The 12,748-nt window shown below is 35.1% G+C and overlaps 5 non-coding genes across 5 annotated transcripts; all 5 read right to left on the bottom strand.

Moving 5' to 3' along the window:
- Positions 1-303: 303 nt before the first annotated feature.
- Positions 304-385, bottom strand: TRNAS-GCU (transfer RNA serine (anticodon GCU)). The gene has a single exon. It is a non-coding gene; the product is annotated as a tRNA-Ser (tRNA).
- Positions 386-5,820: 5,435 nt separating this feature from the next.
- TRNAS-GCU (transfer RNA serine (anticodon GCU)) lies at positions 5,821-5,902 on the bottom strand. Its single transcript has one exon. It is a non-coding gene; the product is annotated as a tRNA-Ser (tRNA).
- A 1,913-nt stretch (positions 5,903-7,815) lies between these two features.
- On the bottom strand, positions 7,816-7,897 carry TRNAS-GCU (transfer RNA serine (anticodon GCU)). The gene has a single exon. It is a non-coding gene; the product is annotated as a tRNA-Ser (tRNA).
- A 1,400-nt stretch (positions 7,898-9,297) lies between these two features.
- On the bottom strand, positions 9,298-9,379 carry TRNAS-GCU (transfer RNA serine (anticodon GCU)). Its single transcript has one exon. It is a non-coding gene; the product is annotated as a tRNA-Ser (tRNA).
- A 932-nt stretch (positions 9,380-10,311) lies between these two features.
- On the bottom strand, positions 10,312-10,393 carry TRNAS-GCU (transfer RNA serine (anticodon GCU)). Its single transcript has one exon. It is a non-coding gene; the product is annotated as a tRNA-Ser (tRNA).
- Between the last annotated feature and the right edge of the window lie 2,355 nt (positions 10,394-12,748).

Genomic DNA, 12,748 nt, shown 5'->3' with positions numbered 1-12,748 from the left:
CAAGTGAGCCTTTGCTTAAAGAACATTTATTTTACTTTAGACATAACCTATATTTGTGAACACCATCATGTTGATTCATCACACACGACAAAAAATCATAACACCTTTGGCCAATGACATGACTTCTACTATAACAGTAATGGTAGATTTTCTCTTAATGTGTTCTATGTATGTCTTTAATGAAAAGCATTGTTCATTGATGAAGATTTCTTAATTGAATTAGTTTATTTTTGACATTTGAGTGTCACTTCACTTATGAAGCATTATTGTAAAAATCCCATTTCCAAGCATACAATTCCAAACCGACAAGGATGGGATTTGAACTCATGCGTGCAGAGCACAATGGATTAGCAGTCCATCGCCTTAACCACTCGGCCACCTCGTCTTTCTGGAACAAAAAAGAAGGGTTTTCGGACTCCACTTGTCATATTTTAAATCAATTCTTTATACTTTGTTGGTTGTGTTCTCATCAATATCACAGGCTTGTTAGCAAGTCCACTTTCAAGTGAGCCTTTGCTTAAAGAACATTTAATATACTTGAAATGTAACCTATATTTGTGAACTACTGCACCATCATGTTGATCCATCACAAATGACAAAAAATCATAAAATACACATCTGGCCAATGACATGACTTCTACTATAACAGTAATGGTAGATTTTCACTAAATGTGTGCTATGTATGTCTTTAATGAAAAGCATTGTTCATTGAAGTAGATTTCTTAATTGAATTAGTTTATTTTTGACATTTGAGTGTCACTTCACTTATAAAGCATTGTTTGTTAAATTCCATTTCAAAGCATTCAATTCCAAACTGATAAAGATGGGATTTGAACCCATGCGTGCAGAGCACAATGGATTAGCAGTCCATCGCCTAAACCACTCGGCCACCTCGTCTTTCTGGCACAAATAAAGAAGTGTTGTCTGACACCACTTGTCATATTTTAAATCATTTCTTTACACATTGTTGGTTGTGTTCTCAGCAATATCACAGGCTTGTTAGCAAGTCCACTTTCAAGTGAGCCTTTGCTTAAAGAACATTTATTTTACTTTAAACGTAACTTATATTTGTGAACTACTACACCATCATGTTGATCCATCACAAACGACAAAAAATCATAACATACAAATCTGGCCAATGACATGACTACTACTATAACAGTAATGGTAGATTTTCACTAAATGTGTTCTATGTATGTCTTTAATGAAAAGCATTGTTCATTGAAGTAGATTTCTTAATTGAACTAGTTTATTTTTGACATTTGAGTGTCTGCTTCACTTATGAAGCATTATTTGCAAAAATTCCATTTCCAAGCAAATAATTCCAAACCGACGAGGATGGGATTTGAACCCATGGATGCAGAGCACAATGGATTGTGCTCTGCATGCATGGGTTCAAATCCCATCCTCATCGGTTTGGAATTGTTTGCTAGGAAATGGAATTTTTGCAAATAATGTTTTATAAGTGAAGTGAAGTCCATCGCCTTAACCACTCGGCCACCTCGTCTTTCTGGCACAAATAAAGAAGGGTTTTCTGACACCACTTGTCTTGTTTTAAATCAATTATTTATACATTATTGGTTGTGTTCTCATCAATATCACAGGCTTGTTAGCAAGTCCACTTTCAAGTGAGCCTTTGCTTAAAGAACATTTATTTTACTTTAAACGTAACCTATATTTGTGAACTACTACACCACCTTGTTGATCCATCACAAACGACAAAAAATCATAACATACACATCTGGCCAATGACATGACTACTCCTATAACAGTAATGGTAGATTTTCCCTAAATGTGTTCTATGTATGTCTTTAATGAAAAGCATTGTTCATTGAAGTAGATTTCTTAATTGAATTAGTTTATTTTTGACATTTGAGTGTCACTTCACTTATGAAGCATTATTTGTAAAATTCCATTTCCAAGCATATAATTCCAAACCGACAAAGATGGGATTTGAATCCATGCGTGCAGAGCACAATGGATTAGCAGTCCATCGCCTTAACCACTCGGCCACCTCGTCTTTCTGGCACAAATAAAGAAGGGTTTTCTGACACCACTTGTCATATTTTAAATCAATTCTTTGTACATTGTTGGTTGTGTTCTCAGCAATATCACAGGCTTGTTAGCAAGTCCACTTTCAAGTGAGCCTTTGCTTAAAGAACATTTAAAATACTTGAAATGTAACCTATATTTGTGAACTACTGCACCATCATGTTGATCCATCACAAATGACAAAAAATCATAACATACACATCTGGCCAATGACATGACTTCTACTATAACAGTAATGGTAGATTTTCACTAAATGTGTGCTATGTATGTCTTTAATGAAAAGCATTGTTCATTGAAGTAGATTTCTTAATTGAATTAGTTTATTTTTGACATTTGAGTGTCACTTCACTTATAAAGCATTATTTGTTAAATTCAATTTCAAAGCATTCAATTCCAAACCGATAAAGATGGAATTTGAACCCATGCGTGCAGAGCACAATGGATTAGCAGTCCATCGCTTAAACCACTCGGCCACCTCGTCTTTCTGGCACAAATAAAGAAGTGTTGTCTGACACCACTTGTCATATTTTAAATCATTTCTTTACACATTGTTGGTTGTGTTCTCAGCAATATCACAGGCTTGTTAGCAAGTCCACTTTCAAGTGAGCCTTTGCTTAAAGAACATTTATTTTACTTTAAACGTAACTTATATTTGTGAACTACTACACCATCATGTTGATCCATCACAAACGACAAAAAATCATAACATACAAATCTGGCCAATGACATGACTACTACTATAACAGTAATGGTAGATTTTCACTAAATGTGTTCTATGTATGTCTTTAATGAAAAGCATTGTTCATTGAAGTAGATTTCTTAATGAACTAGTTTATTTTTGACATTTGAGTGTCTGCTTCACTTATGAAGCATTATTTGCAAAAATTCCATTTCCAAGCAAATAATTCCAAACCGACGAGGATGGGATTTGAACCCATGGATGCAGAGCACAATGGATTGTGCTCTGCACGCATGGGTTCAAATCCCATCCTCATCGGTTTGGAATTGTTTGCTAGGAAATGGAATTTTTGCAAATAATGTTTTATAAGTGAAGTGAAGTCCATCGCCTTAACCACTCGGCCACCTCGTCTTTCTGGCACAAATAAAGAAGGGTTTTCTGACACCACTTGTCTTGTTTTAAATCAATTCTTTATACTTTGTTGGTTGTGTTCTCATCAATATCACAGGCTTGTTAGCAAGTCCACTTTCAAGTGAGCCTTTGCTTAAAGAACATTTATTTTACTTGAAATGTAACCTATATTTGTGAACTACTACACCATCATGTTGATCCATCACAAACGACAAAAAATCATAACATACACATCTGGCCAATGACATGACTACTCCTATAACAGTAATGGTAGATTTTCCCTAAATGTGTTCTATGTATGTCTTTAATGAAAAGCATTGTTCATTGAAGTAGATTTCTTAATTGAATTAGTTTATTTTTGACATTTGAGTGTCACTTCACTTATGAAGCATTATTTGTAAAATTCCATTTCCAAGCATATAATTCCAAACCGACAAGGATGGGATTTGAATCCATGCGTGCAGAGCACAATGGATTAGCAGTCCATCGCCTTAACCACTCAGCCACCTCGTCTTTGTGGCACAAATAAAGAAGGGTTTTCTGACACCACTTGTCATATTTTAAATCAATTCTTTGTACATTGTTGGTTGTGTTCTCAGCAATATCACAGGCTTGTTAGCAAGTCCACTTTCAAGTGAGCCTTTGCTTAAAGAACATTTATTTTACTTTAAACATAACTTATATTTGTGAACTACTACACCATCATGTTGATCCATCACAAACGACAAAAAATCATAACATACAAATCTGGCCAATGACATGACTACTACTATAACAGTAATGGTAGATTTTCACTAAATGTGTTCTATGTATGTCTTTAATGAAAAGCATTGTTCATTGAAGTAGATTTCTTAATTGAACTAGTTTATTTTTGACATTTGAGTGTCTGCTTCACTTATGAAGCATTATTTGCAAAAATTCCATTTCCAAGCAAATAATTCCAAACCGACGAGGATGGGATTTGAACCCATGGATGCAGAGCACAATGGATTGTGCTCTGCACGCATGGGTTCAAATCCCATCCTCATCGGTTTGGAATTGTTTGCTAGGAAATGGAATTTTTGCAAATAATGTTTTATAAGTGAAGTGAAGTCCATCGCCTTAACCACTCGGCCACCTCGTCTTTCTGGCACAAATAAAGAAGGGTTTTCTGACACCACTTGTCTTGTTTTAAATCAATTCTTTATACTTTGTTGGTTGTGTTCTCATCAATATCACAGGCTTGTTAGCAAGTCCACTTTCAAGTGAGCCTTTGCTTAAAGAACATTTATTTTACTTGAAATGTAACCTATATTTGTGAACTACTACACCATCATGTTGATCCATCACAAACGACAAAAAATCATAACATACACATCTGGCCAATGACATGACTACTCCTATAACAGTAATGGTAGATTTTCCCTAAATGTGTTCTATGTATGTCTTTAATGAAAAGCATTGTTCATTGAAGTAGATTTCTTAATTGAATTAGTTTATTTTTGACATTTGAGTGTCACTTCACTTATGAAGCATTATTTGTAAAATTCCATTTCCAAGCATATAATTCCAAACCGACAAGGATGGGATTTGAATCCATGCGTGCAGAGCACAATGGATTAGCAGTCCATCGCCTTAACCACTCAGCCACCTCGTCTTTGTGGCACAAATAAAGAAGGGTTTTCTGACACCACTTGTCATATTTTAAATCAATTCTTTGTACATTGTTGGTTGTGTTCTCAGCAATATCACAGGCTTGTTAGCAAGTCCACTTTCAAGTGAGCCTTTGCTTAAAGAACATTTATTTTACTTTAAACGTAACTTATATTTGTGAACTACTACACCATCATGTTGATCCATCACAAACGACAAAAAATCATAATATACAAATCTGGCCAATGACATGACTACTACTATAACAGTAATGGTAGATTTTCACTAAATGTGTTCTATGTATGTCTTTAATGAAAAGCATTGTTCATTGAAGTAGATTTCTTAATTGAACTAGTTTATTTTTGACATTTGAGTGTCTGCTTCACTTATGAAGCATTATTTGCAAAAATTCAATTTCCAAGCAAATAATTCCAAACCGACGAGGATGGGATTTGAACCCATGGATGCAGAGCACAATGTATAGTGCTCTGCATGCATGGGTTCAAATCCCATCCTCATCGGTTTGGAATTGTTTGCTAGGAAATGGAATTTTTGCAAATAATGTTTCATAAGTGAAGTGAAGTCCATCGCCTTAACCACTCGGCCACCTCGTCTTTCTGGCACAAATAAAGAAGGGTTTTCTGACACCACTTGTCTTGTTTTAAATCAATTATTTATACATTATTGGTTGTGTTCTCATCAATATCACAGGCTTGTTAGCAAGTCCACTTTCAAGTGAGCCTTTGCTTAAAGAACATTTATTTTACTTTAAACGTAACCTATATTTGTGAACTACTACACCATCATGTTGATCCATCACAAACGACAAAAAATCATAACATACACATCTGGCCAAAGACATGACTACTCCTATAACAGTAATGGTAGATTTTCACTAAATGTGTTCTATGTATGTCTTTAATGAAAAGCATTGTTCATTGAAGTAGATTTCTTAATTGAATTAGTTTATTTTTGACTTTTGAGTGTCAGCTTCACTTATGAAGCATTATTTGCAAAATTCCATTTCCAAGCAAACAATTCCAAACCGACGAGGATGGGATTTGAACCCATGCGTGCAGAGCACAATGGATTAGCAGTCCATCGCCTTAACCACTCGGCCACCTCGTCTTTCTGGCACAAAAAAGAAGGGTTTTCTGACACCACTTGTCATATTTTAAATCAATTCTTTATGCATTGTTAGTTGTGTTCTTATCAATATCACAGGCTTGTTAGCAAGTCCACTTTCAAGTGAGCCTTTGCTTAAAGAACATTTATTTTACTTGAAATGTAACCTATATTTGTGAACTACTGCACCATCATGTTGATCCATCACAAATGACAAAAAATCATAACATACACATCTGGCCAATGACATGACTTCTACTATAACAGTAATGGTAGATTTTCACTAAATGTGTGCTATGTATGTCTTTAATGAAAAGCATTGTTCATTGAACTAGATTTCTTAATTGAATTAGTTTATTTTTGACATTTGAGTGTCACTTCACTTATGAAGCATTATTTGTAAAATTCCATTTCCAAGCATATAATTCCAAACCGACAAGGATGGGATTTGAATCCATGCGTGCAGAGCACAATAGATTAGCAGTCCATCGCCTTAACCACTCGGCCACCTCGTCTTTCTGGCACAAATAAAGAAGGGTTTTCTGACACCACTTGTCATATTTTAAATCAATTCTTTATACATTGTTGGTTGTGTTCTCTGCAATATCACAGGCTTGTTAGCAATTCCACTTTCAAGTGAGCCTTTGCTTGTTCTATGTATGTCTTTAATGAAAAGCATTGTTCATTGAAGTAGATTTCTTAATTGAACTAGTTTATTTTTGACATTTGAGTGTCTGCTTCACTTATGAAGCATTATTTGCAAAAATTCCATTTCCAAGCAAATAATTCCAAACCGACGAGGATGGGATTTGAACCCATGGATGCAGAGCACAATGTATAGTGCTCTGCACGCATGGGTTCAAATCCCATCCTCATCGGTTTGGAATTGTTTGCTAGGAAATGGAATTTTTGCAAATAATGTTTTATAAGTGAAGTGAAGTCCATCGCCTTAACCACTCGACCACCTCGTCTTTCTGGCACAAATAAAGAAGGGTTTTCAGACACCACTTGTCTTGTTTTAAATCAATTATTTATACATTATTGGTTGTGTTCTCATCAATATCACAGGCTTGTTAGCAAGTCCACTTTCAAGTGAGCCTTTGCTTAAAGAACATTTATTTTACTTTAAACGTAACCTATATCTGTGAACTACTACACCATCATGTTGATCCATCACAAACGACAAAAAATCATAACATACACAACTGGCCAATGACATGACTACTCCTATAACAGTAATGGTAGATTTTCACTAAATGTGTTCTATGTATGTCTTTAATGAAAAGCATTGTTCAATGAACTAGATTTCTTAATTGAATTAGTTTATTTTTGACATTTGAGTGTCACTTCACTTATGAAGCATTATTTGTAAAATTCCATTTCCAAGCATATAATTCCAAACCGACAAGGATGGGATTTGAATCCATGCGTGCAGAGCACAATGGATTAGCAGTCCATCGCCTTAACCACTCGGCCACCTCGTCTTTCTGGCACAAATGAAGAAGGGTTTTCTGACACCACTTGTCATATTTTAAATCAATTCTTTATACATTGTTGGTTGTGTTCTCAGCAATATCACAGGCTTGTTAGCAATTCCACTTTCAAGTGAGCCATTGCTTAAAGAACATTTATTTTACTTTAAACATAACCTATATTTGTGAACTACTACACCAGCATGTTGATCCATCACAAACGACTAAAAATCATAACATACACATCTGGCCAATGACATGACTTCTACTATAACAGTAATGGTAGATTTTCACTAAATGTGTGCTATGTATGTCTTTAATGAAAAGCATTGTTCATTGAAGTAGATTTCTTAATTGAATTAGTTTATTTTTGACTTTTGAGTGTGAGCTTCACTTATGAAGCATTATTTGCAAAATTCCATTTCCAAGCAAACAATTCCCAACCGACGAGGATGGGATTTGAACCCATGCGTGCAGAGCACAATGGATTAGCAGTCCATCGCCTTAACCACTCGGCCACCTCGTCTTTCTGGCACAAACAAAGAAGGGTTTTCTGACACCACTTGTCATATTTTAAATCAATTCTTTATACATTGTTGGTTGTGTTCTCTGCAATATCACAGGCTTGTTAGCAATTCCACTTTCAAGTGAGCCTTTGCTTGTTCTATGTATGTCTTTAATGAAAAGCATTGTTCATTGAAGTAGATTTCTTAATTGAACTAGTTTATTTTTGACATTTGAGTGTCTGCTTCACTTATGAAGCATTATTTGCAAAAATTCCATTTCCAAGCAAATAATTCCAAACCGACGAGGATGGGATTTGAACCCATGGATGCAGAGCACAATGTATAGTGCTCTGCACGCATGGGTTCAAATCCCATCCTCATCGGTTTGGAATTGTTTGCTAGGAAATGGAATTTTTGCAAATAATGTTTTATAAGTGAAGTGAAGTCCATCGCCTTAACCACTCGGCCACCTCATCTTTCTGGCACAAATAAAGAAGGGTTTTCTGACACCACTTGTCTTGTTTTAAATCAATTATTTATACATTATTGGTTGTGTTCTCATCAATATCACAGGCTTGTTAGCAAGTCCACTTTCAAGTGAGCCTTTGCTTAAAGAACATTTATTTTACTTTAAACGTAACCTATATTTGTGAACTACTACACCATCATGTTGATCCATCACAAACGACAAAAAATCATAACATACACATCTGGCCAATGACATGACTACTCCTATAACAGTAATGGTAGATTTTCACTAAATGTGTTCTATGTATGTCTTTAATGAAAAGCATTGTTCATTGAACTAGATTTCTTAAGTGAATTAGTTTATTTTTGACATTTGAGTGTCACTTCACTTATGAAGCATTATTTGTAAATTCCATTTCCAAGCATATAATTCCAAACCGACAAGGATGGGATTTGAATCCATGCGTGCAGAGCACAATGGATTAGCAGTCCATCGCCTTAACCACTCGGCCACCTCGTCTTTCTGGCACAAATAAAGAAGGGTTTTCTGACACCACTTGTCAAATTTTAAATCAATTCTTTATACATTGTTGGTTGTGTTCTCAGCAATATCACAGGCTTGTTAGCAATTCCACTTTCAAGTGAGCCATTGCTTAAAGAACATTTATTTTACTTTAAACATAACCTATATTTGTGAACTACTACACCAGCATGTTGATCCATCACAAACGACTAAAAATCATAACATACACATCTGGCCAATGACATGACTTCTACTATAACAGTAATGGTAGATTTTCACTAAATGTGTGCTATGTATGTCTTTAATGAAAAGCATTGTTCATTGAAGTAGATTTCTTAATTGAATTAGTTTATTTTTGACTTTTGAGTGTGAGCTTCACTTATGAAGCATTATTTGCAAAATTCCATTTCCAAGCAAAAAATTCCCAACCGACGAGGATGGGATTTGAACCCATGCGTGCAGAGCACAGTGGATTAGCAGTCCATCGCCTTAACCACTCGGCCACCTCGTCTTTCTGGCACAAATAAAGAAGGGTTTTCTGACACCACTTGTCATATTTTAAATCAATTCTTTATACATTGTTGGTTGTGTTCTCAGCAATATCACAGGCGTGTTAGCAATTCCACTTTCAAGTGAGCCTTTGCTTAAATAACATTTATTTTACTTTAAACATTACCTAAATTTGTGAACTACTACACCATCATGTTGATCCATCACAAATGACAAAAAATCATAACTTACACATTTGGCCAATGACATGACTTCTACTATAACAGTAATGGTAGTTTTTCCCTAAATGTGTGCTATGAATGTCTTTAATGAAAAGCATTGTTCATTGAAGTAGATTTCTTAATTGAACTAGTATATTTTTGACATTTGAGTGTCAGCTTCACTTAAGAAGCATTATTTGCAAAAATTCCATTTCCAAGCAAACAATTCCAAACCGACGAGGATGGGATTTGAACCCAAGCATGGAGAGCACAATGGATTGTGCTCTGCATGCATGGGTTCAAATTTGTGTCATTCTGGCACAAATAAAGAAGGGTTTTCTGACACCACTTGTCTTGTTTTAAATCAATTCTTTATACATTACTGGTTGTGTTCTCATCAATATCACAGGCTTGTTAGCATGTCCACATTCAAGTGAGCCTTTGCTTAAAGAACATTTATTTTACTTTAGACATAACCTATATTTGTGAACACCATCATGTTGATTCATCACACACGACAAAAAATCATAACACCTTTGGCCAATGACATGACTTCTACTATAACAGTAATGGTAGATTTTCTCTTAATGTGTTCTATGTATGTCTTTAATGAAAAGCATTGTTCATTGATGAAGATTTCTTAATTGAATTAGTTTATTTTTGACATTTGAGTGTCACTTCACTTATGAAGCATTATTTGAAAAATCCCATTTCCAAGCATACAATTCCAAACCGACAAGGATGGGATTTGAACTCATGCGTGCAGAGCACAATGGATTAGCAGTCCATCGCCTTAACCACTCGGCCACCTCGTCTTTCTGGCACAAATAAAGAAGGGTTTTCTGACACCACTTGTCTTGTTTTAAATCAATTATTTATACATTATTGGTTGTGTTCTCATCAATATCACAGGCTTGTTAGCAAGTCCACTTTCAAGTGAGCCTTTGCTTAAAGAACATTTATTTTACTTTAAACGTAACCTATATTTGTGAACTACTACACCACCTTGTTGATCCATCACAAACGACAAAAAATCATAACATACACATCTGGCCAATGACATGACTACTCCTATAACAGTAATGGTAGATTTTCACTAAATGTGTGCTATGTATGTCTTTAATGAAAAGCATTGTTCATTGAAGTAGATTTCTTAATTGAATTAGTTTATTTTTGACATTTGAGTGTCACTTCACTTATAAAGCATTATTTGTTAAATTCAATTTCAAAGCATTCAATTCCAAACCGATAAAGATGGAATTTGAACCCATGCGTGCAGAGCACAATGGATTAGCAGTCCATCGCTTAAACCACTCGGCCACCTCGTCTTTCTGGCACAAATAAAGAAGTGTTGTCTGACACCACTTGTCATATTTTAAATCATTTCTTTACACATTGTTGGTTGTGTTCTCAGCAATATCACAGGCTTGTTAGCAAGTCCACTTTCAAGTGAGCCTTTGCTTAAAGAACATTTATTTTACTTTAAACGTAACTTATATTTGTGAACTACTACACCATCATGTTGATCCATCACAAACGACAAAAAATCATAACATACAAATCTGGCCAATGACATGACTACTACTATAACAGTAATGGTAGATTTTCACTAAATGTGTTCTATGTATGTCTTTAATGAAAAGCATTGTTCATTGAAGTAGATTTCTTAATTGAACTAGTTTATTTTTGACATTTGAGTGTCTGCTTCACTTATGAAGCATTATTTGCAAAAATTCCATTTCCAAGCAAATAATTCCAAACCGACGAGGATGGGATTTGAACCCATGGATGCAGAGCACAATGGATTGTGCTCTGCACGCATGGGTTCAAATCCCATCCTCATCGGTTTGGAATTGTTTGCTAGGAAATGGAATTTTTGCAAATAATGTTTTATAAGTGAAGTGAAGTCCATCGCCTTAACCACTCGGCCACCTCGTCTTTCTGGCACAAATAAAGAAGGGTTTTCTGACACCACTTGTCTTGTTTTAAATCAATTCTTTATACTTTGTTGGTTGTGTTCTCATCAATATCACAGGCTTGTTAGCAAGTCCACTTTCAAGTGAGCCTTTGCTTAAAGAACATTTATTTTACTTGAAATGTAACCTATATTTGTGAACTACTACACCATCATGTTGATCCATCACAAACGACAAAAAATCATAACATACACATCTGGCCAATGACATGACTACTCCTATAACAGTAATGGTAGATTTTCCCTAAATGTGTTCTATGTATGTCTTTAATGAAAAACATTGTTCATTGAAGTAGATTTCTTAATTGAATTAGTTTATTTTTGACATTTGAGTGTCACTTCACTTATGAAGCATTATTTGTAAAATTCCATTTCCAAGCATATAATTCCAAACCGACAAGGATGGGATTTGAATCCATGCGTGCAGAGCACAATGGATTAGCAGTCCATCGCCTTAACCACTCAGCCACCTCGTCTTTGTGGCACAAATAAAGAAGGGTTTTCTGACACCACTTGTCATATTTTAAATCAATTCTTTGTACATTGTTGGTTGTGTTCTCAGCAATATCACAGGCTTGTTAGCAAGTCCACTTTCAAGTGAGCCTTTGCTTAAAGAACATTTATTTTACTTTAAACGTAACTTATATTTGTGAACTACTACACCATCATGTTGATCCATCACAAACGACAAAAAATCATAATATACAAATCTGGCCAATGACATGACTACTACTATAACAGTAATGGTAGATTTTCACTAAATGTGTTCTATGTATGTCTTTAATGAAAAGCATTGTTCATTGAAGTAGATTTCTTAATTGAACTAGTTTATTTTTGACATTTGAGTGTCTGCTTCACTTATGAAGCATTATTTGCAAAAATTCAATTTCCAAGCAAAAAATTCCAAACCGACGAGGATGGGATTTGAACCCATGGATGCAGAGCACAATGTATAGTGCTCTGCATGCATGGGTTCAAATCCCATCCTCATCGGTTTGGAATTGTTTGCTAGGAAATGGAATTTTTGCAAATAATGTTTCATAAGTGAAGTGAAGTCCATCGCCTTAACCACTCGGCCACCTCGTCTTTCTGGCACAAATAAAGAAGGGTTTTCTGACACCACTTGTCTTGTTTTAAATCAATTATTTATACATTATTGGTTGTGTTCTCATCAATATCACAGGCTTGTTAGCAA

The sequence above is a fragment of the Taudactylus pleione genome, unplaced genomic scaffold, assembly GCF_031769625.1.
Source record: "Taudactylus pleione unplaced genomic scaffold, aTauple2 ptg000619l, whole genome shotgun sequence".
In the NCBI taxonomy this organism is placed as follows: Eukaryota; Metazoa; Chordata; class Amphibia; order Anura; family Myobatrachidae; genus Taudactylus; species Taudactylus pleione.
This window is presented reverse-complemented; position numbering and strand designations above follow the sequence as displayed.